Genomic DNA, 6,000 nt, shown 5'->3' with positions numbered 1-6,000 from the left:
TAACCCCCAGAGCTTCTGAAGTCTCCGCGTTTGTAACTCCAGATCATTTCCTCCAATACACTGTAATGCCCTTCGGGTTGTGAAACGCACCTGCAACATTTCAACGTCTGATGCAGAAGGTATTGTTTGGAGTGAAGAACTGTGAGGCATACTTGGATGACATTGTCATTTATTCTCCAACATGGTCAGAACATCTGGAAACGCTCTCTGATGTGTTCAGATGTTTTTGTGAATCTTCTCTCACATTAAACCTCTCTAAGTGTGAGTTTGGTAAAGCCACCATTATTTATTTAGGGAAACAGGTCGGACAGGGGCAAGTGCGCCCTGTTGCTGCGAAAGTACAGGCCATTGTTGATTTTCCTGTCCCGCAGACAAAAAGAGCTCTGCGTCGTTTTTTAGGAATGGCCGGTTTTTATTGACGGTTTTGCAGAAATTTTTCTGATGTGGTTAGTCCCCTAACTGATCTTGTTAGCCCCTTACAGCCTTTTATTTGGTCTCCAGCGTGTCAGGTGGCATTCGAATCTGCCAAAGCATTGTTGTGCAGTGCACCAGTGCTAGCTGCGCCGAATTTTGAGCGCCCTTTTAAACTAGAAGTTGATGCCAGCTCGTGTGGTGCAGGCGCTGTTCTGTTACAGGAAGATGGTCACGGCGTAGATCATCCCGTCTGCTACTTTTCAAAAAAATTTAACAGACACCAGGCCCATTATAACACCATTGAAAAAGAGGCTCTTGCCTTACTCCTTGCATTTTGAGGTCTATGTCGGGTCAAGTGTGCTGCCTGTGCAGGTGTTTATCGATCACAACCCACTAGTGTTTCTTTCCCAGATGTGCAACTCCAACCAAAGACTTATGCGCTGGTCCTTGTTATTGCAACATTTTAACTTGGAGATCAATTACAAGAAAGGGAAAGAGAATGTGTTGGCTGATACTCTGTCTAGAGGCTTTCTCCTTGAATGAAACATTTTGGGGGTAATGTTAATTCTTGGGAAAGGGCATGTTACGACTGTGATCATAATCATATGTAAATTTGAGTGTGCAGGTGCTCCTCCGTGGTTGGTGCATCCAGGGTGGATGGCTCGCACCGATTGGCTGAGGACCGGGAGGCAGCGGATAAGAAGAGAGCGCCGGGGACTGCCACTTCATTCATCCTCAGCCCAACCCAACCAGCAGACCCTTCACTGTGTCACTATGTTACCATGTTGGTTAATGTAAGAGCATGTAGGGGTGGGCCGCCTTTTTGTTTGATCAGTTTTCTCCTGTTTTTGTTAGGCAGGGAGGAAAGTGATTGTTGTTTGGTTTAGTTCTTTTGAGAAGGTAAGTTGTGTTTATTCCTGAGATAGGTTACTTTTGTTTGTTGTTTTGGCCTTGGGTTCACCCTGAAGTTATGATGCTCCCTTCCTTTGTTTAACTGCACTTATTGTAAATAAATCACTGTCACAAAATATTAAGTGTGTGACGTGCTGCTTGGGGCTGGACGGGGATGGATCACCCTTTATGTTGTGGTCTGGCCGCACCTAGACGGGCCATAACAGTATGTATGCATGTATGTATGTATGTATGTATGTGTTAGTAATGTTTTAAATCCAGCCTGCAGACAGTCTGTGCTCTAAAGATTTCATCTTAAAATATGTTTGCAGATTGAGGACACATTTGGGATGGTGTCTGAAATTATGTCTTGACATACTTAATTCGACAGCACAAAGACTGAGAGGGGACAATAGAGAGTGAGAGAAATGGAGAGAGCTGTATGAAGACAGCAAACAGAGAGAGATTATAAAGAAACAGGTACCTTTATGGTCACAGTCAACAAACGAGGAAAGACAGTTATTCCAGACCATGAGTTTGCCACAGGGCCTGTTGTTAGTTTGGACGACTAGAAAAAGTTTTCTCCTGTGAGTTGTTGCCTCCTCTGAAAATGGCTGTGTGATCATGTAATGACTGACACTTGAGCTTGAAATGTTCTTTAGATGACAAGTCACGGACTTCAGACTTGCCTTAACTGTCATCTGATAGCAATAAAACTCACTTTGTCAGTTTTATTCTAGATAACAGCAGCAGTGTAATCCAAAGAGCATGCAATAATTATCCTTTTATGAAGAACACAATGAAAATATAGAATATAGAGTATAAAGTAGACCACAAAAACTGACTGGGTCAAATCAAAAACACATTTAAAAACATACCTCCTAAAGCATCAGCAGATAAGCTTATCTGACAGCTGGCTTATCCCACTAAGGTAAACTCATTAGCTCAGTGGAGCTACTCTGTGGAGAATTAACCAATGCCTGTTTGCTTTTTGGGAGCACATTTTTAGTGAAGGTGGACAGGTCTCGTTTAGAAAACTACCATGTGTATTCACATGGTATTATGTGGATTAATTGGTGCCACGATGGGACTCATGGTTTTGAAGAGAGCTGAACATGAAAGCAAACAGAAAAAACAGATAAGCAAGACTTTGTACTACTGTGCATTTTTAAATCAAGGCCTTAGAGCAGGGGTGTCAAACTCAAATACACAGTGGGCCAAAATTCAAAACTGGAACAAGGTCGCGGGCTAACATTAATATTTATTAAATATATTTATTCCTCCAGATATAAGAATGAATCTTTTCTTATGGACACGTTTTGCTGAAAAACTGAATATGGAACAAGCAAAGCTTAATACTAAACAATAGTAGCTGTATAATACCAGTAGGCCAGCTCTAATAGTAATTTGGTATGGCTTCGTGGGCCAAATGTAATTAGGCCGCGGGCTAAATTTGGCCCGCGGGCCAGAGTTTGACACCTATGCCTTAGAGTCTGGACAAAGAGTGGAATCCAAGATCTTTGAAGTCCAGTGAGACGTTTCTGATGATTTGGAGTCCTATGTCATTTGCTTGTGTTGGTAGTGATTGGTCAGCATTTCCATCTGCTGACAGGATTTATGGAGATGCCAGCAGGATTAGCACCTGCCCATGGTGCCAAAAGTATTTATGAATGTTCTGCCAACTCACCTGGCCTCAATGCCATCAAAGACCTATGAGGTATTGTGAAGAGGAAGATGGGAAGCACAAATGCCAATATACAGACAAGTCAAAGACTGTAATCAATATCAATAACACTCCCACAGTGCCACGAGTTCTTTGCCACACTGCATGGATAAATGAACTATGCCGTGATCCATGACAGTTTACCTTTTGGAGATCCATGCATGTATAAAACAAAACCTAACACACATTTGTGCTTATTTATTTAGCATATAGCAGCATGTTTGTCACGGTGTTCAAGGTGGACTCACACGCTGGACTCCGGGGATTGATGCACACAAGAGAATTTATTAATGAACAATGTCCCATGAGTGTATATACAAAGGTGAGAGGGGCAGGGCTCCGAGGGAAATCCAGGTGAACACTCTCGTCTCTCTTCAAACAATCCAAACACGAATCCACTCGAACACTCGTCACTCAGGGAACACCAGGGGAAACAGTCCAGAGGGTCTGCACACCAAGAAACGCTCGTTCGATTCCAAACACACAACTACATGGAAAAACACTTGCTGGATGCTCGACTTTCACTGACGTGATTCTCGCAACGATCCAGCGAAGAACAGCCGTTGCTTCCTGGCTTAAATGCCATCCACACTGATGAGGCACAGGTGTTTCCTCCTCCGAGGGCGCGAACCCGTAATGAGTTCTGCCCTGGCAAGAGAGAGAGCGAGCGAACCAGAGAGAGAGAGAGAAACAGCTGATCAGCGACCAGCTGAACCTCCAGGCCGTGACAATGTTATAGTTTCTGGATTGATTACCGAGTGTTCTGAGTTTTGTGGGTTCATGATTTATTTAGTGTTTCATCCTTTGAGTATAGTATTGTTTCTTAGCACTTGGTGGTTATCCATGTTCTAGTTTTGTCTGAATTTTAATATCTGGATTTTTTTTATCATGTCCTGATAACATTAGAGGTGTACTGTCCTGTTCACATTTCTGTACGCAAAGGTCTGGACTGGGACAAAAAAATAAATCAGCCTCTGCATTTTTTGTACAGCACACTGTGATCAGTCATACACAGTGCAGACGGTCCAGTTCAAAAAACAGGAAGTAAAATAATCACATTATTTTCTCTTTAAAAAAGATGCTTTAGAAGGAATAATGCTCCTAATTTTACTACTTGGTGCTGGTGCAGCAGCCGACAGCTAACGTGTTGGTTAATTTGACACATTTTGCTGCATGTCTTTCTAGCGTCTAGTCAGCTTTTCGTTGTTTATCCATCTTTATCAACCACTTCTTCGACAGTAAACTGCATGAGCACACAGTGAAGGTAGGGGAAGGGCTGGTTGTGTTTGAGTGTCAGTAATGAAAATAAGGACTGCTGCCAGTGCTGCAGCGTCCAGTCAACCTGGCCCACAGCCCGTGCAATTATATTGAAAAAAAAGAGTTGTATTGCCCCATCGGCCCTCGCCAGCTGTGCCAGATGATTACCAGTCCATCCGTGTGGATTGTTCTACAGCAAGTCTACATATTTTCTCAGTACAGCCTTGAAGTTATTCAACCTTAAGCAACTCTAGCTTTAGGATAACCATTCGAACTACCCGTTACCAGTGGGCAAGTCCAAGTAATGTCCAGGCGACTGGACTTCTTCAAGCTTGTTGACATGAACTTAAAGTCCAGTTGCCTTCTTTCTAAGCTGCTTCATTTTGGTTTTAGCTGATGTTTTAGACCCAGTGTGTAGAAACTGTACAACCCAATTTACATTTTCTCAGGATGAATCAAGTTGACTTGAATCTTTAAAAAAGTCACACTTTGAAATATACTAATATAAAATGATCTCTAATCACTGACATCAGTGACGCATGAACAGTTATGCAACTTCTCTAATCAGAAACATAATCACGTTGGACTTCAGGCTTATGTTACGTGATTGCCCCGTTTGGAAGTGAAACGCACACCAGCACAATCCTTTCTGAATATAACGTCACAAATACAGAGGGCACTAAGAGCTTTCAGTTGTTTTCAGTATAGATGATCCTCAGTTTTGAATTAAAGATTATTCCCTGTTTGGTCTTGACAGTTCATGTGGAAGAAAGAAAAAGACATAAATGTAGAAAAATACCAAAGGAGGCAGAGCTAGTTCTGTATACCTGGAAGGATATTTAACATTTGACTGGTTTATTAAGCTAATTAGACGTTTTAACAGACCTACAGTGAACACCACACACAGGACTGCTGCATAGACATGAAAAGTAATTCCAACGTGACATTAGAATTACAGTAGTGACAAACTACACATTGCACACCACAGGTGATAGACCGCAAAATCAATGTTCAGTGTAAGGAGTGTGGGGAAAAAATGCCATAAGAGCAGCTTCAGTATGTCCTGGCATCAGTTTCCCAGGTCTTGAGTTTGACCACCATTCTTCTAAAAGATATCCCCATGTTTGCTGTTTTAATGATAGTAGTTGTCTAACCTGTAAGTGACTGAAGTCCATATCATTTCATTCACATGGCTCCTGATCAAAATATCCATTGAGTGCTTGTGCTTCATGTATGGAACATTGTCATCTTGCAATGAACTGCTTCCATGAAGATCCTTTTATTGTGGCGGGGTATTCATGAGGGACAAATTTTACAGTGGAGGGACAAAGAAACTCAGGAGCCAGTAAGTGATGTGGAAATCAAGAGAGGAAATAAGGCAACGACGGTGTTTTGGAGAAAAACAGACTAAATACACTGTGCCTTTGAGCACTTTCTGTCACTATCACACTACAGTAGGTGCATTTTGGGTTTCAGTATATTGTCCTAGGACATTTCTGTATTATTGTCAGGGCTTTACCTTACAGTATAAAGCGCCTTTAAGCAACTGTGTTAGGAATAGAACTGAATTTACTGAAAATCAATGATCAATCAAGCCACCAACGTTCTGTTTGGTGCTTTGTTGATGGTGAGCGGTAGTGGCCCTCGATAAATGTTTAATAAGGACAACACAACAATATGAGGTAAAACAAAAGGCAGTTAACTCCTGCTCATGT

Source organism: Aulonocara stuartgranti (assembly GCF_965226115.1).
Source record: "Aulonocara stuartgranti genome assembly, chromosome: 4".
In the NCBI taxonomy this organism is placed as follows: Eukaryota; Metazoa; Chordata; class Actinopteri; order Cichliformes; family Cichlidae; genus Aulonocara; species Aulonocara stuartgranti.
The sequence above is the reverse complement of the archived record's forward strand: the minus strand, read 5'-3'. Positions refer to the sequence as shown.